General features: G+C 36.0%; 1 long non-coding RNA gene across 3 annotated transcripts in view; it reads left to right on the forward strand.

Moving 5' to 3' along the window:
- The first annotated feature begins 4,734 nt into the window (after positions 1–4,734).
- Positions 4,735–27,287, forward strand: part of LOC128247895 (uncharacterized) — a 206,359-nt gene continuing 183,806 nt past the window's right edge. For 2 of the 3 annotated variants that reach the window (XR_016241772.1, XR_016241773.1), the window contains exon 1: positions 7,308–7,426. This is a non-coding gene — a long non-coding RNA (uncharacterized LOC128247895). Of the gene's footprint in view, positions 4,862–7,307; positions 7,427–27,287 lie in introns of those variants that run through there. The other variant, XR_016241774.1, reaches the window with a different exon arrangement.

Consider the following 27,287-nt stretch of genomic DNA (forward strand, 5'->3'; position numbering starts at 1 on the left):
TGCCTCGTTGTAGTAGAGATCGGCGGTATCGAAGATATCTTGACTAGAGGATAAATTCGAGATCCTCTTTCTGACACCCTTCACTAGGTTCTTGAACACGATAGGGGGTGGGCAGGAGGCTGAGTTGATATAGGATAGTCTCACGTTTAGCTTGCAATAGGGCCTGTGTGTACCGGAGTCCAAGTTTAGAGTAACATCTAGGAAGTCTACGGTGGCGAGATTCGTCTCGATAGCAATTTTGAGTCCCATGGAGTCCAGGGTGCTAATCAGGTCCTTTCTAAGCCTATCGGGTGTGTGCCCGTTGGCGCCTCTAGAGAAGGGTTGAGCGTTATCCCTGTAGAAACGGAAGAGGACCGAAGGGAATTTCTCCCTTAAGGTGTCTAGGATCTATAGTCCAAATAAGATCACATACGTCGGCGCTGCCGTAGGCTCCCATCGCCACATCGATAGGACCCTCGGGTCAGATTGTTGATTTCTTTTAATGAAACAATTTCAAAAATTATTCAGCTCAACCAAGTACTTATAATTAATTAGCCTCAAAACTCAACGCTCTCTACTGATATTGTAGCGAGCTTTAGAATCGAAACCTTACAGCTTTAGTAATAAGGATGAGGTCTACATTTAGACCAGGCAACGTGCTCTGTATATAAAACAATTAGTTTGCAGAAGTAGAATTCCATATTATAGAATGTTCTACCACATGCCGGATGTCTCCGCGGGAATTATGGTTATAAAAGTAAAAAACGCTCATAACCAGTGCAGAGGTTCGACAAAGTTTCAGAAAAGATAGACGAACGCAGGAGTTATGTTCGAACTGTGTTTAAAAGAATTACTTCGACTTCTGTGTACTTCTCCTAGCAAATACCATGAAACACAATATACTCACCTTTCCCCAAACAAATAAATAACCAACCAGTTCTTAGTTAAAAACAAACGAAATGCGCACACAGGTTGCACAGTAAGGTGGAGCGAAAAAAGGTACTTTTTACACATATTTCGGAAATATCTTTTTAAGAATATATATTTTTTATTGCGAAATTCTAAAAACAGCTGTGTTAAAATCTGAAGTTCTTAAATTTACATCTTCAGACTCCGCAGCCCACTTGGAATTTTGAATAATGATTAAAAAATCAATTTATAACATGTTTGGCGTTCATCATATATTTTTTTTTTTACATTTATTGTTACGAATCGATTTTCTTTTGCGAAATTGTTTAGAAACAAAGAGCGTCAAAATCTCAAGTTTTATATTTATATAAATTTATATTTTTAAGCTCCGCAACGCACTTGAAATCTCGAAATTATGTGAAATAAATAGACTATTCGACTTTGTTTTCTATATTTATTATATTAGGTCACCGAATATATGTGTTACATGAGGTCTAGATTACACACACATTAAAATAAAATTACGTGTAAACCAATTTTTGATTCTTGATACATTTTGGTGATAAAGATAATTAACATTTCCAGTTTATTCGAAATCATTCCATGTAACTAAATAATATGAGTCTTTGTAATGCATTCCTTTTCGTTCTAGTAATAAAGCCAATTTTTTTCGTAGACGAGAATTAGCATCTCGCTCTCAAAGAATCGAACAGTCAAAGATTTGTTGTTTTGGAAATTCCTAAAACGACATATTGCTAATTGTTTATTATGTTCAAAATAGCTAAAAACTAAACAATTCTAATTGACTATTGCTAATTTACCTTTCAATTTGAACTCCTTTTTTTGTCTCGAAAACCGGAATTTTTTCTCTCGATTCGATTCTACTCCCAATGAAATCGTCTCGACTATTCTCACCACAAATATTAGACGATGCTTCTGTCACGAGTTTTACACATCTCTCCACTGATTGGGTGTGGCACGTTAGTTTTTTCCAGTTGAATCAAACGCTGCTGCTGAAAGAAAATATCGATGTCTGTGTTAGTGTCCTGCCAGTTAATTGTGTCCATGTAGCTTGAGGTAGCAAAGTTTAGGGTAGGAATTTTGAAAGGTCGCACAGATTTCCCCTTTATACCGTGTTCGAGTCTTCTTTATGCAACTCCATGCTAGTTCTCGAATGTGGCTCCGTTTATCATGGCAAGTAAAATATTTTCTGGGTGCGCGAAGAAAGCCTTTCATTGTATAACTGGAAATACAATGTCTTGTACCGCTTGATCCATTTCTCTCGAAGACTCAATCGTCTTCAACACATTTAGAGCCCCATTTTCCGAGGAAGGGTTGCGTTTAATTGTGAACCACACCACATTGGCACGTAAACTATCATTATGTAAGCAACAATTAATTTAATCGTGTTAGGATTCTCGGAAGCAACATACAACCGTAGCATACGATCTGCAGTTGTAAGCCATCGAAAATGTACCATTTTACTGGGATTCCCGTTCTCTTTATAGCCAATGCAAAATCTAAAGATATTAGTCAATTGTATTGAAACTTGGTATGCAACCTCTTAAGGCTATTATGTTTACTGTTTTGCATTCTGCAATTTAGAAATATATATTCGTTATGACTAATCCATGAAATCCAAATTTCTACCAAAAATAACGATTTTTAAAATTTTCAATTGCGGAACCTAAAACAATATACCGCAAAATTCTTCATACACCTTTCTTTTAATCCTAATTCGCAACAAAATATCGTTTCTTGGTTACCAATTTCGAAAGTTGCTTTTTACACTCCACCCTATGGCACAGACAATCCTTTGCCTGCCAAAAGCATTTTCATAAGTTTGTCCTAAACGTTCATACTTGTTTTCAGACCTTTACTTAGCCATTGTTTTAATACTTTCTGAATAATATAAAACTTTCCTTTCATATGTCCTGTGTATCACCTGCAATACACAGGACAGGTAGTTAAACGGCAGAACTATTATTTTTTTAAATTAATTCTCTGTGTTTACCAGAGAATTAATAAAAATAAAAAAATCTTACTGTTGCGTGACTAGTTTCTATGTTGGTGAACCTATCTCCTCGTACTTCCTACCCCACCTCTATAATGGTACTCCGTCGGTTACGACAATGAGGGTTCCAGTTGATTCGATCAACGGAACAGCCTGCTCTTAACGTAGATCTCGGGGGAGATTCAGCGTGACACAGTGTGACAAGGCTGGCCGTTTGAAATACAGGTACAACAGAAACAGGAAGAAAAAGTGAGGAAGCTGTGGTGAAAGAGTACAGCAGGGTTCGCCACCACCCTCTACCGGAGCCACGTGGAACTTTAGGTGATTTCGCTCAATAAACACTCGCAACGCCCGGTCTGGGAATCGAATCCGCTGCTCTAACCACTGGGTCATTGCACATCCATACCTCTATAATTCTCAATTAATTGTACTAAATCTTGTCGCTTTTCTCCACTTGAAACGTTTATTAAGAGATTGTTTATGGCGCATTCTTCATTCTTTGAACAGTTTTTTTCTGGAGCCCATAAGAGATTATAAAGAGTTTATTTTTGAGATTTCTTCAGTTTGTCTTTGACTGCAAATTCTACGCTACTTAACTCTCTGATAAAGATATTCTCTCCCTGTGTGTATGTTGGGAATTATGTCTGATTATCGCAAGAAAATTACATAGGCAATCACACACACAATTAGAGATATTTGTAACTTTTCATGAGAGTGTGTTATTGTCACACCACTTGATTCTTTGATTAATACTTTCTCTCACATTCCATTGCAATTCCGTTTTTGCCATAATTTATGAACGTTTGTTCTAGAATCAAGAATGACAATATTAAGACTTGCTGACTATCGCTCTCACATTCCACACATCTTCAGTGACAATCAGTGCTACTTCTGTAGTAACAGATCTTTATCGGTGATCTCTCTCATGTCACTAACCAGTAGTATCTCTCTTGAAGTTCTGTAAATAAATTGTTTAAGGAAGTTGTGACTCAGAATTATAAAGGAACACAAGTTTGGCAAAACACTTAAATGCACCTTTTCATAACCCATCCTCACCAACAAATAAACAAACGACACATTCAGTGATGTCTGAAATACAAATGAGATCTGTTTTGGATATTAGGAGTGAAAGATTATTGAAAATATCCTGATCTGTAAAGCTAGCGCCACCTCGTGGATTGAGCCAACACGTTAAATATATTAGTTAATTATCAATTATATAAACGCTGACTGTAGCTTTTTGAGACGTTTCCTTGATCTATCTTTGTTGTAGTGAGGGCTATCAATGATGTTCTTTTTTATCGAAATACTTAGGGAAAACTGTCCATTTTTTTTTTCTTCAGTTGTATATTTCATTCTTTCTAGAGAAAAGGGATGGTTTTGGTAAGGGCCAGCACAACAGTTACATCATCTGTAAATTCATTTGTTCACGACGGCACTAATATACTCAGTGTCAAAGGGTCTGCTCTCTAAATTTTCATCAACTCCAGATAGGGAAGAGGTCATTGGTGAACCTCTGCATTTTTCTGGGTAATTTCTAGAGAACGGGCTTGGGTGATTGCCTCTTCCAAATTCAATGAAGAGTTCTCAAGGAATCTTTGTATGCGGTCAGAAGAGATCCTGGAATGAATGAATTTCCAATGCTTTCCTCTCGAAATACACAACAGTTACATCACGAAATTTACAATATCTCGTGAGTCTTCAAGAATTGTGACAGATTCAGGGCCGGGCCTAGGGTTGCTGGCGCCCCGGGCAAGCTGAACTTCGGCGTGTACAAGCTGACGGTCGTGGAAATTTCCTTGTTTCTGTCAAGCTCTCTTTGGCGCCCCGGGTGACTGCCTGAGTTGTCGGCCCTGCATAGATTCGACGTCTTCACCTTATTTTCGTCATTGCAATTGGAAAGCTTTTACTGTATTGTAGTCAATTCAGTATGGTACATTTACACGAGATGGTAAACTGGTAAGCAAAATGAGTTTTTGTTTATGAAAGTAGTTTGGTGGTACTCTATTAGGATACAATTTTTCGGTGCTTGTATCTGACAGAGTGCTACCAGAGCAATGTGGTCGAAGGAATTTTTCCATTTTCCCGAGTTTTAGTCTAATATATTGTCATAACAGGGAAACTAGTCGAGAAACAATAGTTATTCAGTTGAAATATTCAACTTCAAAATACGAAACACAATACGCCCAGTTCATTTCAAATAGCTCTGTATCAGTCTTCAAATAAGGTGTTCGATAATGCATCTACATCAGAGGTAGCTATTCGTGACAATTATTGCATTCTATTGTAATTGACGCTGTAGATACAGGTATGCTTAAAAATTATAAGACCAGTATTAAATTGTAAAAATTTGAAAAAGGTCTTTTTCATATTTTGAATCTTGTTAACTGCCGTTTCACTTTTTTTCGTTAGTAGTTGTGAAGTTACGAAAAACAATTAAGTTGGGAATATTAGAGCTTGCTCCACGTACTGCTTGTAGGCTTCGCATTATAAATAAGAAATGTACGCAGTTCTTTGTAGAAACACCAGAAACACGAAAACCTCGGCTTTTCATTTTTCTGGTGACTGTAAAGTAGGCGTTAATTACAAGATTATCTTATCCAGCATGTGATACTGAATATATCTTTCATTGAGCTGGGACAAAATTCTTTGCAAAATTCGATTTCCAGAGTGCATATCACCAAATTCAAACAGGAAATAATTTCAAAGGAATCACTATTGTTAACTTTCCATTCGTTAGTTGAGATGGACAAGAATGCTATGTAGCATAAAAACTGCAAGTGTCATTTTTGGAAGGGTAAGAGAAAGTTTTCAAGGACCGATATATATATATATATATATATATATATATATATATATATATATATATATATATATATATATATATATATATATATATATATATAAAACAAGCTCTCAAGATGATATTTGGATGTAAATAATATGGTGGAGAGAGTGAAAGCGTATGGGCTAGTGGTTAGGATGTTGCACTTTCGATCGCAAGATCGAAGTTTCGATTCCTCGACTGGGCGGGACGTTATGTTTTTGAACAAAACACTACATTTCACGTTGCTCCAGTTCATTCAGTTGTAGATGAGCAACCCTTTCACGGTCTTACATTCAGGACTGAATGTTCTCATCTTGGTCACTTATGAAAATTGGGCAACCGGACCTATGAGTCTTTGGACTTGAAGTAATGTCCAGGGGGCCTACTACTGAGGAGGAATTGAATCTGGAGATCAAGTTTAAACTGATTGGCATAAATATGATTAATTCGGAGAAATATATCATTAACAGTAACAAGATATCATTTTAGGGGATATTCTATTTCAAAGGAGGGATTTCACCCAGAAATATTGGTTTCAAATTTTGGCACAAGAACAGCCATTTCGGAGGGGGGTGGAGGAAGTCGATTACCTCGACCTAAGTGCTCCATTGCTATTCATTTTATCGACTCCGAAAGGATGAGAGGCAAAGTCGACCTCGGCAGAATTTGAATTAGGAACGTAAAGACGGACAGAATGCTGCTAAGCATTCTGTCCGGTGTGCTAACGATTTTGCGAGCTTGCCACCTTATTTCGCCCAGAAAATATAACCTAATTAAAAAAGACAAAAAAGAATTGGAATTAATTTTTTTAGGATTGGTGAAGTTTTATAGTCAATATTTGTCAAAATATTCTGAAATGATCAAACCATTTTACGAAATTGTGCAAGAAATATGAATTTGGTTGGCAAAGAACATTCGATAACTTTGAAAAGGTGTTCTCGGATCTATTTCAAAACGGGGGCACCAGTATTTTCTTAACGAAACACTTTGAAACTTGGGACACTGGTAGAATGTGTCATATAAAACATCTTTTACTCTTAGTCTTCTTAACAAAAAACGTACATCGCAAGTTATTCCATGTTAAAGTTGTCGTATTTCTGTAATTTCAACCAATCACTGACGTCTATTCAGCTGAATAGAGTTACTGCTGGGCGGTCATAAAAATGTTATTCCCTGTGACATATTTCATCCGGTTTAATCGTAATTTATACGCATATATTGTTTATATAATAAATTACGCTGTGCCGTATCTATGTGTGTAACAATTTTAGAGTTCGGATTCTAGAGTTAGGGTTAGGGTTAACAGTCTAGTTAGGGTTATGGTTAGAGGATTAATACGATATACACCGTTACAGCGCTAACTGTTTTCAACTGAATAGACGTCAGTGATTAGTAGAAATTATCGAAATAAGACAATTTTTTACATGAAATAAATTCGAATACAAAACTATTTTTCTGTTCTATAACACAAAATAGATAAGTATACGAAGTTTGAAAGTCTTTCGGTACCAAAAACACTACATAAAACATAAATGAAAACTCGTGTCCCCGTTTTGAAATAGATCCGTGTTCTCTTTTAGGATCTTGTTGTTTGGATATTTGATGCTACCAAAGACGTCACGTTGACAAGCGACTAGTGCGCAGTCTATGCCTGGTATTTTAACGCAATACAATCACTCAATGCTATATTTATCAAGGTAGGTAAGGCTGCTGAATCTAATTATTCAAATAGTGAGTTGGAAGCTTTAGTAACTGTGTAGATTACAAACCATTGTTTCTTTTAATTGATAGGAAAGATAAGTTTCTTGGAGATGACCATCTAGATTAGAAAATTCAAAAATATTATTTGACAGTCTGATTTAATTTTGCCCAAATGCAGTTCATATTCAAATTAACCCCAGGTGAACCCTGACTGAGGAAATGGACTGTTCCAACCTTGGTACACTACATTATCTTGTTCTAATTTATTAATCTGTCGCAAAAGTAAAAAAAAAATGTAAAAAAAAAAGAAATGAGACTAACGTTATTTAGTTTCTGTTTATATGTAACTATGCATTTAGTTAGATTGTATCTACTTGCCACAAGGACAACACATACAATATTTGATGGCGTATTAGACTCGCTTTTCTTTTTAAATCGCCACGGGTTTTATATGCGACTTTGCTTTAAAGATTATGCACCAAAACCATATTTCGTTTTGCGCTGCTGAAATCGAAGTGCGTCTAATATGCCTATGCGTTTTTAGTGCCATTAAAAACAGTAGTTCTTAGAACTTTATGACGTTTAATATTCATAGGATCTATCCTATCCATATTTTATACACACAATAATATTATTGAGAGAAAGAAAGGTGGGGAAATTAAGAGAAGGATGATCATGGTGGATCGTTAGAGCGGTATTTGTCCACTAATTCACATTCTATATCCAAACCACATTAAAGACATTATCTTTAATTTCTTCAGGGCCAATAAAATATACCAACAGTCAAATATTGGGGGTCTACGTAATCGACTAATATCGTCCCCTAAAAAAATTTGCTGAAGTGGGTAAATATAAATACTATCTGACCGCAAGGTGTTGATTTCTTAGCGGATAGTTCACAGTGGTACTGTTGACGGAGGCGCGTGAGTTAGTGGTTCGGTTCCTGGACTTTTGATCGTTAGACTGCAGTTTCGATTCCTGGATCGAGCGACGCGTTGTGTTCGTGAGCAAAACACTTCATTTCACGTTGCTCCAGTTAACTCAGCTGGGAAATATGAGTAACCTTGCGACGGACTGGCATCCCGTCTAGGTGGGGAATATAAACGCAGGCCGTGGATGCATATGTATACCGTGACGTACACACATACACCAGCGGGGTGCTAAGAAATCAACACTTTGCTGCTGAGACCTCTTTCGGTCAAGAGTGACCATGGGATTGCACCCAGAAAGCTACCCTCCTAGACACAAGTCCGGAAGACCAGCAGTCGCCCATGCATACCGGTCTCCCTTCTCCATGCCACCAGTGTTGTCCAAGGGATAAGGCAAAGGCCGATACAGCTTGGCACCAGTGACGTCGCAACTCATTTCTACAGCTGAGTGAACTGGAGCAACGTGAAATAAAGTGTCTTGCTCAAAAACACAACATGCAACCTGGTCCGGGATTCGAACTCACAACCTAGCGGTCGTAAGCTCAGCGCTCTGAGCCATGCGCTTTCACACTTATCTTTACTAATCTTAAATATTTGTGACAACCGTTCTTTCTCTATCTCCCTCCTTTTTTCCTTCCTCTTCTTTTCTTAATTTCTCTCCCTTTCTTCATTCCTATCAACATTTTACGATTCACACTACCACATATTTGACCTCATCATTTACTTTCTTACTTCTTGACCGTTTTATTTCTTCAAACATTTGTTTTTATTCTGTTTCCCCCCCCCCGGCTTTGCAATTCATTTCAGTTCACATCTATGGGGAAATCCAACTCACATCTTGTTGAAAATTCCAAGCGGCAATGTAACCTTCATTTAGTTAATGTATTTTGATGATTCGCTAAGTCGAGTACCCCTCGTAGTGTAATTATTATATCAGAGGATCAGATAGCTAAGAAAGATACATAGCTTGCATTTTACTCGTTCCACACCCTCAATTTTACACACACACACACGTGTGCGTGGAAAGAAGCTTGCTTCTCAGCCACAAGGTTCTAGGTTCAGTCTCACTGTGTGGCACCTTGGGCAAGTGTCTTCTTCTATAGCCTCGGGCCGAATAAAGCCTTGTGAGTGGATTTCGAAACAGAAAGAAACCCGTTGTGAATATATATATTTGTGTGTCTGTGCTTGTCCTCCACCATCGCTCGACAACCGATGTTGTTGTGTTAACGTCTCCATAACCTAGCGGTCCGTCAAAGTAGACGATAGAATAAGTACTAGCCTAACAAAGAATAAGTCCTGGAAGTTGATTTGTTCGACTAAAGGCGGTGCTCCACCATGGCCGCAGTCAAATGACTGATGTATATATAATATGTGTGTCTGTGTTCCCCCACCCTACTTTTTGACAACCAGTGTTGGTGTATTTACTTCCCCGTAATTTAGCAGTTCTGCAAACAGTCTGATAGAACAAGTACCAGGATAAAAAGGAAAGAAAGTACTGGAGTCAGTTCATTCGACTAAACATTCTTCAAGGCGATGCCCCAGCATGGCCACAGTCTGATAACTGATTTCCATCTTCTACCCTCTATTTTTTAAAATGTTCGTAAAATACGTTGTTTTCATTGGATTATTGTAAATATAGGCGCAGGTGTGGTTGTGTGTTAAGAAGTTTGCTTCCAACCACATCGTTCCCGTCTCAGTCCCACTGTTTTCTGCCGTAACCCCAGGCCGACTGAAGCCTTGTGAGTGGATTTGGAAGTCCGTCATATATATATATATATATATATATATATATATATATATATGTGTGTGTGTGTGTGTGTGTGTTTGTGTGTGTTTGTGTACCTTGGATGTCCACCGATGCTTGACAACCGATGTTGATTTGTTTACGTTACTGAAATTTAGCAGTTCGGCAATATTAACCGATAAGTACCGTGCTTAAACAAAAAAGAAATTCTTGAGCCGATTTGTTCGACACGACCTTCGAAGGCGATGCCCCATCATTGCCGCAGTCAAATGACTAAAACAAATAAAAGATAAAAAAAATTAGAAGTTCATTGCAGAGAAGCTTCATCTAAGGGAAACAACTCTTAATTATAAAGGGAGGTAATTTATATGTGTGGTTGATAAGTTCTGGAATAATTGTTTACCTTAGTTCACTTTGTATTATTCAACCACAAACATTCTTGGATGCGAGAAACTATGTTGAACCGAGATCAAATAGACCTGTAATCAGTGGCAGCTCGTAGATAAAATTAGTGGGGGTGTTGCTTCAGAAAACTTTTAGCCGTTGTTTTAATGTTGTGTAAAAGGAAACAAAGATAAAAAAAGAAAATTTATACATAAACTTGATCGGTTCGCGTTTTTGCCACTGCCAGGTAGTGTGTTTAATTTGTTCACTGAGCACCTCTGCGAAATCCCCCTTGTTTTTCAAAAACCCTCACTAAATCACAAAATAAGAAGAGGCCTAAATCTCTGAAGAGGCCTAGAGAATCATACATGTACCTCTATTTCAACCATTTCATCTATCAATTACTTCAGCCTACTGGAGTTATATAGATAGAATGAGGCATGTCACCTCTAGACTGAAACAGCTGTAAGTCATTGTCCCATCTTCGGTCACTAGATGTCCTTTTTAATTACTGATATGACATAATATGTCACATGTGTTTGTATATTGTTATTATTGTCCTCTTAGTTAAAAAATAAAAAGGTAAATTGACATAATACAATGTCTGCAAGTTGATGAATACCACATATTCCCCTCTATTTTCTTGTTGCTATATAAATTAAAGGTAAAATATCCTTTTACCCGCACCCATTTATTGCAATTGGTAATACGCAGGAAAACACTAGTGCAATAATAATTGGGTATTCTTCCAGCAGTATATTGGATAGATATTATCCCTTAGTGAGTTGGATTTACAACCCCTAACTTTTTTGGATATATATATATATATATATATATATATATATATATATATATATATATATATATATATATATTCTCTTTCTCTTTCTCTTTTGCAAAGAGAAAAAGGGCAAGATGGAAAGCATTAACTCAATAAAGGATTTGCTCCAAACAAAGTTATACAATACCATATGTGTCAGACTCTTCAATAACACCATCCTACCTGTGCTTTTATTTGCAAGTGAGACATAGGTCACTATGAAGAGGATAAAACCTTGATTGGCTACGATGCAAAGGGCCATGGAAAGATCCATGCTAAGAATATCACTAAGAGAGCACACATACAAAAAAAGATAATTCGGGAATGGAGCAGAGTGAATGATGTGATCACAGAGTATCAAAAGCACTAGTTCTGCTGAGTCAAACATGTTGCAAGGTTCAAACATGTCGCAACTTGTGCAGTGGCTGAGTGGTACTCGAGTGATAGGAAAAGGTCACTTGAAAGGCCTCCACAATGATTGGAAGATGATTTGGTCAAGCAATTTGGGTCAAGATGGAAAAGAATGGTATAACTGAGACAGAATTGGAAACACAGTGTAACCAGCATCTGATGGTCTGGTGAGTACTGTGATATATATATATATATATATATAAATATATATATACATATATATATATATATATATATATATATATATATATATATATATAAACTGTACAATATACATATAGAAGCCCAAAAGAAATGGGCTTTGGTTAGACACCTGTGAAACTTTGTCACATGGAATCATATCAAATTGTTTTAAATAATAATAATAATGATATTGATAATTCTGGTGTGTTTGTTTTAATGGCCTACCAATGTATACAATATGTTTCTGTGCCCTAGGTGTCAGGAAGAAATGGAAACAGAATTGAAAAAAGATGCTAATGAAAATAATAATAATAATAATAATAATAATAATGTAAGGACCTGATGGTGTACAGGGATTTTGGATAAAAAAAGTTCAATAGTTGCCATAATTGATCACAGAGCAATTTAATGCATTGATCAATGGAAAAGAAATCCTGGGCTGGTTGACAAAAGCATGAACGGTGTTGTGCCTGAAGGATGCATCAAAGAGAAATGCTGCTGACAATTACATGCTAATTTCCTGATTCCCATTAATGTGTGAGTCCCTGTCAGGAGGAATTGCAGAAGAACTGTATAAATTTCTCGATGAGAATGATATATTACTGATGGAACAAAAAGGCTGTAGAGAAGATGCAGAAGTACCAAAGATCAAATATTGATAGACAAAATGGTAATGCAAGATTGTAAATAAAGGAGAACAAATCTGGATTGACTATCACAAAGCTTATGATATGATTCCACATTCATGGATCATCAAGTGCTTAGATCTGTTTGGAATTGTGAGGAATGTAACGGGTTTCCTGAAGAGAAGAATGCCGGGATGGAAAACTGAACTGACATCTTATGAAAAAAAACTTGGGCACCCTGGGTATCAGAAGAGGGATTTTCTTGGGTGATGGCCTATCTATGTTGATTTTGTTCTCTGCATGACACCACTGACCCTGATACTTAGGAAAATGAACCTGGAGTACCAACTAAAGGGAAAATTCCAAACAATCAAGCTCCTCCACTTTATGGATGATTTGGAGCAGTATAGCAAAGATGAGACACAAGTGGGGAACACAGTTCACTGTTTTAGTACTGATATTAAGAATGGAATTTGGACTCAAGAAGTGTAGAATAAGCTACCTAAAACAGGCAAAGTACAGTCCCTAGCAGGGATAGAATTACCGAATAGAGACTTGATTAAACAAATTGAAACAAAAGGACACAAATACCTTGATGTACTAGAGTTCAATGAGATAATGGAAAAGGAAATGAAAGAGCAACTGAGGATGGCGTATTTCTGAAGACTGAGGTTGGTGTCGTGGTCAAAATTAACTGGAGGGAATAAAATCCAAGCAGTTAATATGTGGGTGATAGCATTATTTTAGTATGGAGCAGTAATTATAAAATGGTAAAAGATAGAAGTGAAGAAAATGGATACCAAGACCAGAAAAATGTTGACAGTACATGGAGTCTTCCACCCTAAGAGTACACCAATAGGTGTGTTGCTATGTGCATGGTAAATGTTGTGCTTGTGTTCTTTTATATTATTAATTTTCTTATCCCTATAATAATTAATACTGCTATTATTGGTGGTTCAGTTATCTTTCAGTTTACCACACACATACATTAGAAGAGAGATAAGTTATTCTCTTACTAATATTTTTTATAAGAGCCTCTTTGATTGACCGTGGATGATTACTTTGAGAATGTATGTATTTTAGGTTGGAGTTAGGTTTCATGAAAGGTCCATGTAGCCCAGTAGCTAAGTTGCAGTTGACTTCAAGGTAGTAAATCAAGTTGTTTTCATTCTTTATAGTGGTAGAAAGGCCAAATCTTTTGAAGAATTTATACCAGCGTTTTTAAGTAATTCTAGGCATCGATTAGAGGTACTGATATTTTATTTACTTTTCTGCTCTGACGAAGTTTCATGATTCAATTTGGTTTAACTAATTACCAACAATGATAGCTATCATTACTATTACTGTGGTGGTTAGAACTGAGTATCATGCTTACTGAAACAGCTGTAAGTTGAGATTCTGTTTTTTTTTGTAATAAATTAATAAATGATAATTGATGTAAATCAATCGTTATTTATCACTTGTATCTCCATTTTCTGTTTTCCTTGAATATTGATAAACCTTAGTTTATTTTTGTCCTTACCTATCATTTATGAGCATTAACACCAATGCTCATGATTAAATATAGGTAATACGCTAGTGGATTCATTGGATGCAAGTATCCTTTAGACGGTTGTTATAACCGCTAACTTAACTTACCTCTCTCTCTCTCTCTCTCTCTCTCTCTCTCTCTCTCGCTCTCGCTCTCTCGCTCTCGCTCTCTCTCTCTCTCTCTATATATATATATATACATACATACACACACATATGTATGTCTTGAGCGCTAGAACTCCTTGGACCAGTTACCTGGTTCCCCTGGTGTATAAATGATTGAGATCACAACATCCCCCTGAACAGGGTGTCAGTCTGTTGTAGGGCAACTCATTCATAGCTGAGTGAACCAGAATTATGTGAAATTAAATGGTTTGCTCAACAACGGAACATACTACCTGTCCGGGAATCAAAACCATGATCATGTGATCAATACCTTAACCACAAGGCCGTGTGCTTTCACCACATACACACACACATGCGCATACACATACTCACACTCACGGTGAGCTTCTTTCAGTTTCCATGTGCCTAATTCACTCACAAAGTTTTGGTTAGCCTTGGCTATAGGAGAAGATGCTTACCCATCATGCCACTGAATGGGACCAAACCCCTAAACCTTGTGTTTAGGAAGTGAAGTTCTTAACCTTACAGCAATATCTGTGCTTATTTTATAATATGAATTCCATTCAGAAGATAAAGCAAAGTGACAATAAAATTTTGATTCTCAACCTTTAGTTCTTTCTTAGATGTTGACATTTATACATGTATGCATTTTTTTTTATTTAACAACTCTTTAATTTTTTTTTTCATAATGGAAATATGGAAAGAATTCCTGCCTGTAAATATCACAAGCTTATCTCAAACACATTGCTGAGTTTTGAAAATAATGGCTGTGATAAAAAGAGGTTGATGCTTCAAGGGTGCTTGTGAGTGTATAAAACATAGTTTGAGGGTACAGGGGATCAAAAACCATTGCCTTAGTAGTAGGAAGACACAACAGATTGCTTGTTGTTGTTTTACTCCAGGTCAGCATTGGTTGTAATAGACTTATGATCTAAATCATTCTACCTATGATCTTGTCTTTTTCATTTTTGTATATAATCAATGTCTATATTAGCCAATGCCTTCATTCATTCATCTTGATTTAAAGTTGGAGTTTGACTTGGCTGCTATTTCTAGCAAAAGTCAAACGACCAAATAAAGGCTTCTTCTTAGTGCATTGTGGTGGTAGTTAAAAAGTTTTCTATCAGTGAGATGGTCACATTTCTGAATGTCTTTCTGAATGTCTTCCTGTGTATGTGTAGCATCTACACCTTCCCTGATATGCAAAGAGCAGTCTAACATGGGCGTATTAACCCTAACAACACCTTTGCAAATATTACAGCTAAATTTTCACTCAATTCTCAACCCATATTATAAGAACTGTAGAAGGGCTTCTAGCTGTAAAACCAAATCAAAAACAGACTATGGAATCTGGTGTGGCCCCTGCCCTTGCCAGCTCCTGTTAAGCCATCCAACCCATTCCTGCAGGGAAAACACGTTAAATGATAATGATGATGATGATAAAAATATTTCATTTAACCGAGACATCAATCAGAACTCCATTATTTCTTCAAATCTTTTATCCTCTTTCTAATTTTATGAATTTCTTTTATATCAGTGACATTCTAATACACTTTATTTTCATCTTTTACCTAACCTTGTTTACTATGAAACGAATGAGTGCTTTTTATGCAGCACCAGCTCCAGTGCTTTTACGTGGCATCATCACCAGTGCTTTTTACACAGCAGTGCTTTTTATGTGGCACCAGTACTCGCACCAATTGTTTTTGCATGGCACCTTGGTTTTAAGATCTTAATTCTTTTGTGGTTTTGTTGAGTTCAGCAATGCACCACATATCTCGGTCCTCTGTCATCTCCTTCGATTTGAGGTCAGCTTTCAATACTTCATCCCATGATAAACTATTCTTTCACACTACCATTATTAATTAGTTTGACCCCAGTATGCAACTGGTACTTAATTTATCGACTCCGAAAGGATGAAGGGCAAAATTGACCTTGGCAGAATTTGAACTCAGAATGTAAAGTCAGATAAAATACCACTAAGCATTTCACTCAGCATGCTTATGTTTCTTATTTCTTAATAGCCCACAAGAGGCTAAACACAGAGGGGACAAGAGGGGACAAACAAGGACAGACAAACGGATTAAGTTGATTACATCGACCCCAGTGCGTAACTGGTACTTATTTAATCGACCCCGAAAGGATGAAAGGCAAAATCAACCTCAGCGGAATTTGAACTCAGAACGTTGCGGCAGACGAAATACCGCTAAGCATTTCGCCCGGCGTGCTAATGTTTCTGCCAGCTCACCGCCTTAGTTATGGTGTTACTAAAGGAGTAGACTGGGTTTTGGTTCTGGTATTTGTTCATCATTAGTTCAAAAATGAGTGAAATAATATTGTTATATGCTATTTTTATTGTTATATAATCTTAAAAACAGCATTTTGAATTTCTTCTTTATTTCTTGTTTTGTTATGGTAGAAGTGTAAACTGAAATTACTGAACAAAAAAGAGTTGGGGTATTTGACCTTTCAAAATGTTTCCAGAGAAGAGGTGGGCAATGGTTAGAAGCCTCTACCCCCACAGAGTTTGACATTGAAGTAGTGCTCAAATCTAGGACTATAGCATATTCTGTTACTCTCTTTTATTCTCTTTTACTTGTTTTGGTCATTTGACTGTGGCCATGCTGAAGCACCACCTTTAGTCGAACACATCAATCCCAAGACTTATTCTTTGCAAGCCCAGTACTTATTCCATCGGTCTCTTTGCCGAACTGCTAAGTTACGGGGGATGTAAACACACCAGCATCGGTTGTCAAATGATGTTGTGGGGACACACACACACACACACACACACACACACACACATATGCACGCATATATATACACGACAGGCTTTTTTCAGTTTCCTTCTACCAAATCCACTCATAAGGCTTTGGTCAGCCTGAGGTTATAGTAGAAGACACTTGCCCAAGGTGCCACACAGTGGAACTGAACCCAGAACCATGTGGTTGGTAAGTAAGCTACTTACCACACAGCCACTCCTGTGCCTATAGCTACTCCTGCACCTATACACAAACCTCTTAGATTCATTATCAAACCTGCTGCAACCATCAGCTCACAGATGCACTGTTTCTCTCGCTTTTCACTTCTACCACTACTACAACATCCTTTGCTCCTCAGAACCAGCAAGCTGCATATTGCGTCTGCCTCTTTGTCATCTCAAAGCACCTGTTTCTCAGCCAGTTCAATAAATCTACCTCTTCTCCTTTCATTCCCTTGACCCTGTTCTAAACACTTTGTTCAAGCATCTCACCTGAATTGTGAGCCTTTGGTGCTATTATCTCTTCTTCCTTCTCCTCCTCTTGTTTTTATGATATACATCAACATTACAGCAGCTCAAACTGAACATTACTTGCATGAATCTCACCAGTCTGGGAGGGCTTACAAAGGTCATGAATACTGCTCCTCCTCTTACCAATTAACCCCCTCTGCCACCACCATAAGCAAAAACAAAACAAAAACATGCAAACAAACAAACAATCAAGAAACAAACTCCTGCAGACCCCAACTCCTATCCCATACTGTCACCATCATCACATCTTTACCATAACTACATAACTATTACTAAAAACAAGCCTTATTACTGTTATTATTACTCCCCCACCATCACCACCACCGCAATCACTACTACTACTACTACTACTACTACTACTACTACTACTACTACTACTACTACTACATAACTGTATTGTTTTATTGATGACATAGCTAATGTTAGTTGCTGCATGTTAAGACGTTACTTATCAGGTTACCAACATTTCTTGTCTTTTGCTGACGTTTTTGCCCCCTGCCATCTCTTTCTTTCTTTCTCTCTCTCTCTCTCTCTCTCTCTCTCTCTCTCTCTCTCTAATATACTCACACACACACATGCATAATTTGTATCTTTCTCTTTCTCTTATTTTCTTTCGTTCACTGAGCTTTACATCTACAAATAACATCAAAGTTGTTCCAACTTCTTCACAAAACAAGGTGTCATCTCGAATGTAATTTTGGATAGCTGCTGTTATTTTTACTGCTCATGTTGCTATTTCTGTTGTAAGTAATGCTACATTTAGTGGCTGTGGTACTGATAGTGGTTGTTTTGTTGTTGTTGCTGTTGTTACATATATGTGCTGGGGGGATGGATTTAAGGTGTGGAATTTCTAAATTGTAGTTGTTACTGAGGTAAACCTACTAATGTGATAGGGAGGCTAACATATTGCTGAAACAGTAAAGGATATATATATATATGTGTGTGTGTGTATATAAACTTTTGTTTTATATTTGTTCAAAACATATGTTACTCTGACTTGTTTGATGTTGAACCTTTGGAAAAATTTTTGTGAGCTCCCTTGCTTTCATTATGTGCCCTACTCTATCTAGTCAGGACAGGGCTGCTCCTTGGACATATCAAGCAATTGCCTTGGGTTTTAAAAAACCTGTGGGCAAATTTTGAACATCTTAGACAAACTTTTTTGTTTTATATTTGCTTGAAACATACATTACTATGACTTGTTTGATGTCGAACCTTTGGAAAACTTTTGTGAACTACCTTGCCTTCATTACGTGCCCCACTCTATCTAGTTGGGTTGGGTCTGCACATTGGACAAATGAAGCAATTACCTTGGGTTTTAAGAAATTTGTGGCTATCACTCAAATTTTGAACAACTTAGACAAACTTTTTTTATTTTATATTTGCTCACAACATATGTTACTCTGATTTGTTTGATGTTGAACATTTGGAAAATTTTTGTGAGCTCCCTTGCTTTCAGTATGTGCCCCACTCTATCTAGTTAGGCGAGGGCTACACATTGGACAAATCAATCACTTAAGGTTTACAAAAATCTGTGGGCACTACTCAAATTTTGAACAGCTTAAACAACATTTCTGAATCTGACTAAAAACATGAATTTTCAAAAAACATGTAAAGGAAAGCAATCAGAAAATAAAATAAAAATGTAACAAATAATTTTATAAACCCTAACCTTAGAGTCTATACCAGTGAACAAAAAATTGCTGCTGTGCTTGAACTATGTCTTAGCTGTGGCAAATCATCATCAACCAAGCTATTGTACACTATTATTATAAGCTCTTAGCTTATTGTTATAAGTTCTTAGCTTATTATTATAAGTTCTTAGCTATATTCACCAGTCATAAATAGGAGAAAGGACATACCCTGTAAAACTGGTCCAGGGTGGTAAATACTATAAAGACAGCTCTGTGCTTAAGCCAATTATTTCCCAATGTCTGATGGATCACAAATATAGTCTGTTGCTAAATTCCAGGGTGGCTTATTTTTTTTTCGCAAATGTGACCGCTAGAATAGACATCCAAATTAGGTCACCATGCCTGGTTAAATACATCAAAATATTGGTTTCAAATTTTGGCACAAGGCCAGCAATTTTAGAGGAGGAGTACATTGATTACATCAACCCCAGTGTTTACAGGTACTTATTTTATTGATCCTGAAAGGATGTAAGGTGAATTTGAACCTCGATAGAATTTGAACTCAGAATGTAAAGATGGATGAAATGCTGCTAAGCACTTTGCCAGGAATGTTTAGGATTCTGCCAGTTCATAGCCTTTAAATTCATCAAAATATTATAGTATCATCAAGTATCACAAAATTCACTCCATGTGAAAGGATGTTTTTGTTAATCTGTATATTAAACAACTCACTGTTTCACATGCATACATATTGATCTCTGTTTATTGAATGGCTAAGTTCATTTTGGTAAGCTTAGGGACATAAACCAAATGGAATAAATACTACACAATATATTTGTCTGATGCGCCGATTTAGTGGCAATCCCTTGCCTATACACATGTATACATACGTATACACACACAACGGGCCTTCACACAGTTACCATTTACCAACCCAAGGCTATTGTAGAGGACACTTGCCCAAAATACTATATAGTGAGTTTGTGAAATAAATTGTGAGGCTGTGAAATAAATTTCTTAGCAAGACACTTAGATTTGTGCCAATAGTATAAAGCATAACTCACTTTCTCATGAAAGTTTCAGTTTGGTTACCTTAAACTTTTGACAGCTGTTCATTGAAAAAGGTCAGAAGATATACACTTACAAACATAGTACACTCGGCTAACAATGTTTAGCTGTAAGGTTGTGTCTCTGGGCCTTTTAATAAAAATCATGCTTCTCATGAATTGCATATAAAATGAAAAAAAAAAAAAAGGGATTGAGGGTGGAGTGATGCATACCCTGTGTGCAGACAAATTTTTTTGTAAATTATACTGTCGCTTACAATGTGTTGCTTACCCATGCTTTTTAATTGAACTGAATTAAGCTTTGTAAGTGTTTGACTAAAAGAGAATTAGAAGCAATTCATATGGAAAAAAAATAAAAAAAGAAAATGAATAAAATAATATAACCACTTGCTTATTGGGAAAATTGTAAGTTCGATTTAAAAAAAGAAATTTTTCTTTTTTTAAGATAATCAAACCAAATGTTCCTTATTTCGAGCCACTTACCTAATGAGTATTTCTGTCAAATGTAGTGAAAATCTGTTCAGCTATTTCCCAGTAATTTTGTTAACACACAGACAAACAGACAAAAACAAGTGATAATAATACTCTGCTTTCGCTTACATGAGCAGGGTAATGATGGAAATAATACCAAAAATGAGCTTTCAATTAACAACGATACTTTATTCTTCAGCTAAATAAGATTATACAATGGACTAGATTAATACATAACAAAGAAATGTGGACTGTAGAAAATCATTCTTGGATGGCATTTCAAACCCAATCAAACTTGGTTACACATGCTTCAACAGGAATGACAATAATGTGATGTGGCTTCCTGAAAACAAACTCTCCCCTCTGCTCTATCTCACCTTACTGATGAAAATGAAAGACATCATGCTTATTTATTAACAAAAATTGGCTCAAACCAATATTTAGAATTTGCCGCTTTTGGTGGTCTATTGCGCATTCTATATCCCACGTAAAACTAGACGAATCCAAATGCTTGATTGGACAAATTTCAGCGTCACATGACTGGCCCGCATGACCAACCATTAGAGACTTATGCCTGGAGCTGTTTTAAATCTAAGCATACAATTATAAAATTAGTCTCACTACAACTGTTTGTTAGTCATTTGAAAAAGTGTGTGTAAAGAAGTGAGATGGACTATGTCTAAGAGAGGGATATTAATAAAATAACAAGAATAGGCAAATGACAGCCCATAGAAATTTAATTGATTCCTTTAATCTTTTACTAGTTCTAGTCATTGGACTGTGACCATGCAAGGGCTCTGTCTTTAAAGGTTCAGTTGGAAATATCAATACAAGTACTTAGTTCAGTCTGGTTTCTATTTTATCTCTCCATTTATTGAATTGCTAAGTTAAACAATATAAATGGGTAAAACAAACATTATGCTGGTAGTTTTGACTACCAGTGTAGATACAGGGACTCACATACATGGGCTTCAGCACAATTTCTGTGTACCAAATTTCACTCACAAGGTCTGGTGGAAGAAGTTTGCTGAAGGTATGGTTGAACCTAAAATTATGTGGTTGCAAAGCAAAGTTTTTAACCACATGGCTATGCCTGTAATTTATAGAATCTTTTTGATTTTTCCTTAAAATTTATAATGTTTAGTGTATAATGACAAGTAACTGAATGATGTTGCATAATCATTTATGTTTCCACAGTAAAATATATGATAAAAGAGGCAATATTTTATGCAAGTTAATTCAATCTGATGACAATTAACATGTAGCAACATAACATGTCATATTGTTGAAGTTAAGATGTGATGAAGAAATAATAAAAGGAAGGACAGAAATGTCAAAATAATTACTGTTGCACAACATAAATGAAATGAAAGAATGAAAAATTTGACACTACTACCACCACCACCACCACCACCACCTTGGTATCTAAGTAAAAATTATTATATAGTCTTTATGAGCAGACCTAGGACCAAATGTATTTTAGCCATGACCATCCCATCATTTGTATATCTTACACTACAATCCAAGCTTTAATCGTTGAATGTCATCTATAATTGCCAGTTCTAGCAGTGGTTTATTTTCAGAAATAAGTGACCCTGTTTAATGTCCTCAATACAAATCCATCCTCTGGCAAGTTTCAACCTTGATCATTTCTTAATAAATTCTTCCATCATGGTCCATCCTCCATGCTGTTTCCCAAGGCTTCTCATTTTCATTTATTCTAATTCCTCATTTTGGACCTACCTGGCTTAGTTAGACTTGCTAGGAGTAAAACTGCTGTTGCAGCTCTTTGGAGCATAGGGATACATATGTTCCACAAACACAATTATAGCAAGAATCAGTAATGGGGTCTAATCAATATTGATGGTGACTTTATCCAATATGTTCCGTTTTCAAAATGTTTGTGCATAATTTAAGGAAAATTTTGTGGCCATTTTTGGCAAGTTGAGCTTCCATGTTGTTGATGAAAGATATGAAACAAAATATATTGCAAAATTTAGGAAATTACTGACAATAAAATATAAAATGAAAAATAAAAACGACACTAAAGTCTGATTTTAAGATAATTTTTTTGCCTCTAGAACGTGGGTTGAATATAGACGGTGCTTTATCTCAAATATGTAAGAATGTTTCTACTGCAGGGGATTTTTCTAGTTTGTAAAGAGTTAACAGTTTGTAATGTTGTGGATATATCAGCTTAAAAGAAAATAACTGTATATTAGCATAGTACCACAAACTTTTAGTAAAATGGTATAATTGAAGAATTAGTAATCAGTTGTCAGGCTTAACACCATTGTCTGGTTTAAAACCATCATCTTGGCCTTAAATGGCTTTTAGGGAGTTCACTCTGTTGCAAGTATTTGGGCCAGGTCTCTAGTCTCTTCTTCCATCTGTCTCAGAGGCCTTAAAAAGGGTCATAGGCATTGGAGCCATATCCTGACTGAGCCATTGTTCCCCACCCCCAATACTTTATTAATCCTAGAAGTATGAAAGGCAAAGTTAAACCTGATGGGTGTTTGAACTCAAAATGTCAAAGAGGGGAAACTAAATACTGTCAGGCATTTCATTTGATGCTCTACGATCTCTATCTGTGAAGGCACAGTGGTTAGAGTGTCAGGCTCACAATCATGAGATAGTGAGTTTGATTCCTGGACTGGGCTGTGTGTTGTGTTCTTGAGCAAGATACTTTATTTCACATTGCTCCAGTTTACTCAACTGTAGAAATGAGTTGTGATGTTACTGGTGCCAAGCTGTATTGGCCTCTGCCTTTTCCTTGGATAATATCGGTGGCATGGAAAGGGGAGACTGATATGCATGGGTGACTGCTGGTTTTCTATTAACAACCTTGCTCAGACTTGTGCCTTGGAGGGTAACTTTCTAGGTGCAATCCTATGGTCATTCATGACCAAAAGGGGTCTTTACTTTTAACATCTCTACCACTCTATCATTCTCAAGGATTATATAATAAAGATGTGCTATGTTCCAAGCATTGTCATTAATTTCACTTTAGATTTACCAATGAGAAATACAGTTTCAGAATTTACAATTGAATAACTTTTTAATAATAATATTGCATCAAAATTTACAAATGAATCATCATTCTCATCATTTCAAGCTGGCATGTGTTGGTCAGTTTGACAGAATCTCAAGTTGCATTTTAAGCATGACCTCAATGGCTGGATACCCTTCCTAATGGTACCCACTTTACAAAGCATACTGGGTGCTTTTTTTTCATGGCAACAGCACTAGTGAGGCCATAAACGAACTTGCAAGACAAGACCCTTGATTGAGTAAGGGTGCAGTATTGAGGGAAGTGGCTTTGTGCCAGGCTAAAGTATGATTGAGGGGCAGGAACAGGTATCTTGCTGTAGAGGAGATACATGGCAATTTCATCTGAAAAAGGAGAAAGGATGGTGGAGAAGAGATAATAGGGAGTACACTCAAGGTACAAGAAGGGGAATATAAGAGAGAGTAGGGATAGAAATTTGAGGACAGGTGGAAGAGTAACTTCCAGAGTGTGAAAGAAAAGTGATAGATGGTTAGAGAGTGGGATAGAGTTGAATGCAGTGCATGGTGAATAACTTTATGAATAACATTTCAGAATAGTGGCGCTATTAAGTCAGACATGACCTGGAATAATTCTGACTGAAAATATCTAAATTTATCCAAGTAAGTTTATGAAATTCTCCTCCTTGTTCCCTATTTTCTGATATTCTTGCTATCTCTGCCACAAGCAAACCAATCTTCTCAAATCTATTTTAACATTAATTTAGTTATCTTGACTCGAGTGTCTCCCTTTAACACCTATTATTCCCACCCCTCTCTACAACATTAGTATTTACAAATACGCACCAATGCTTGTCTGTAGAAAACTTAGAGAAAAGCACTGTTCTACCATCCTCCCATTAGCATCTCACACCCATCAACATGTTTTGTCTGGCTCCATGTGTAAGGCATCCTTTTCACATTACCATAATTTAATTTTGCCCTCTAATCAATAGATTTCTTCAAAAACATTTTTCTTGCATTGATAGGAAATGCCAGTCAGACACACGTAACTACAAAAATACTTGTGTATTTTTACTCAACTATACATGACACAGTTAAATACATACACACATGTAAACAAATGCACACACACATCCATAGATAAGTATACACACACATACACAAATATATACATTAATGGATAAGGATACAAATATACACACATACACATACAGCCGCATTTGTGTCGACATATACATCTAAGGTCTTGGTACAAGTTCTACTTGAGTCATTTTTCATTAGAAGCAGATGTAGTTGCATTATTCTCTTTTAGGTAAAGGCAATGGAGTGGCAGGAAAATTTGGTGTGATGGACTAAATAGCTTTCAGTAATTCTTTTATCTTCTGTATTTTGTGTTCAAATCTCATCAATGTCACCTAAATTGTATTTATTCAGGGTTGATAAAATAAAGACCAGTCACATTCTAAGGTAAATTCAATCAGTTATATCCCTTTCTTACACATCTGTGACTGTATACTAATCTAAGAAACTCTTATTTACAAAAGGATTTACATTAGAAGTTATCTACTGATGAGCTGAGTCTGTAATTCAGTTTCAATTTCCATGCGAAAAAAGTTTGAATGCAACAATATTTTCTTTCACCTTCCACTTTAAACACAAACTCATGATAAAAAGTAGTGAATATTTTTTTTCAATATAGCAAAATTGAGTTCTTAACAGTAGAATTTTAGTATGAATAAGTCATAGCTATAAGAAATCTCTCTCCCTTTCTCTCTCTTCTCTCTTTCTATTTCTCTCATTGTTTGATCTTAATGGATGAAAAATGTTCAGATTATGAGACCAAACATTTGTAGCAACTTTGCATGTTATTCTTGGACAAATGTTACTTTCTGTAGCTTTAGGTTGGTTTCATAGCACAAGAGTGAAACTGGGTAGACGGTAACTGGGCAGTTCAGTTGATCAAACAACTGGATCCTCATCATTGACTGATGGAGATCCATCCCTGTAGTTAACCAAGGGAAATGTTAATTTCCATTGATTAGGAAAGGTATACATATTGATTTGACTCCAGTTACTGGTGCAAGTTATACATCTTGAAGCATTCAGAAGTAATTTCTACTCTGCCATCATTTTAATTCAGAATTTAGACGAGAAGTGTTTAAGAAAAGTTTTTCCTTAAATACTTCTGTAATTCTGTCAATAAACTTGAAATGGTGATATAGTTATTTATGAAGAGAGAGAGAGAGAGAGAGAAATGAATGGAGAAGGTGAAACTTTTTCATCTTTTCATATTTAGAGACATCTAATTTTCTTAGGTGCATAACAAAATTGAAACTTCAGTTTAGAAGGATGTCATTTATTAGTGAATTGTAAGCTCTAATGCTCTCATCAGATCAGAGGATAAAGTAATTTGATAAAGCAATTTTGGTGTAAATATATATTTTTTTTAGTGTTTCACTGAAGAGAATGTCACTACTAATTTCCAAACTGTAAGCCATGCTGCTGAAATCTATGGTGGCAGTGTTGGAATTATTTTCAGAGATGTTATTTACGTCACCTGTTGCAGTCAGCTTTGAAAATCTCTCTAATATTTACTCTTTGGGTATTCATTTTATTGTAGCATTTTGTGAGATCATAGTTACCTGTGGAAGTGACAGGTGTTAGATTATTCAGTCTCTGAGATAGAAATTTTCTGCATTCTTAATTAACAACGGTTGACACTAGTTAGTAGACAATTTAGAGACAGCTGAAAAAACAAACTAAAAAACAAACAATAAAAACAGAAGTACAAATATAAATTAGTTTTGCTCATGGGAATTAACAGAAAGGAGAGAATTTTGCTTCCTTTTGTAAAATCATTTTTAATAAATTCAGTATTTTAGCAGATAATATAACGTTGCTTAATGCAAGGAAAATTTCTTAGGATTTTATAATTGAAACAGTTAAAAAAATAATGAATCTATATATCATTAGTAATTGTAAAATTGAAATACTCCCAACATAATACCTGTCTGTACTGAATGCTTTTATTTATTAGTGTTTTAGAATTTAGCTTATTGTACTCAAAGTAGTTCTAGAGAGTAAAGAATTGCTCATCAAAGATGATGATAGTCTTAAGCAATATAATTTAATCTTAAAATCTTTCCCCTGAAGAAATGTTAAGTTATTCTTTATGTTCAGGATTTCTGAAACTTTGCATATTTCTTCTTATTTATTTATTTATTAGAATATGATTTTTATTTTGTACAATATTGTACAATTATATTGTCAGAATATGGGAGTAATAATTCTTTTCTATTACTAAATACTTATCTGCAAAATATGCTATGTTACACAAACATCGTATATGAGCTGTTGAAGAACAAAGGATGTAATTAATGGCATTTTCAACTACAAAGTGAAGACATTTCTTCTTAATGTCATTCATTTCTATTTCACATCCATGCAACTTCAGTCAATTTTGATAGAAATTAAGCTAATAATACTAAGCAACCGATTAGCTTATACTGGTTGACTCTTTGCCATTGGACTTTAATCCTATTTTGGTTTAATTTCCTGTGGCTTTCAAGCTGTCTTAATTTTGTTTTCTGTTGTCCTGTTTAACTCTAAGTTGAGGTTTTAACGAGCAGAC

Source organism: Octopus bimaculoides, chromosome 5, assembly GCF_046866305.1.
Source record: "Octopus bimaculoides isolate indiv1 chromosome 5, ASM4686630v1, whole genome shotgun sequence".
NCBI classification, from domain to species: Eukaryota; Metazoa; Mollusca; class Cephalopoda; order Octopoda; family Octopodidae; genus Octopus; species Octopus bimaculoides.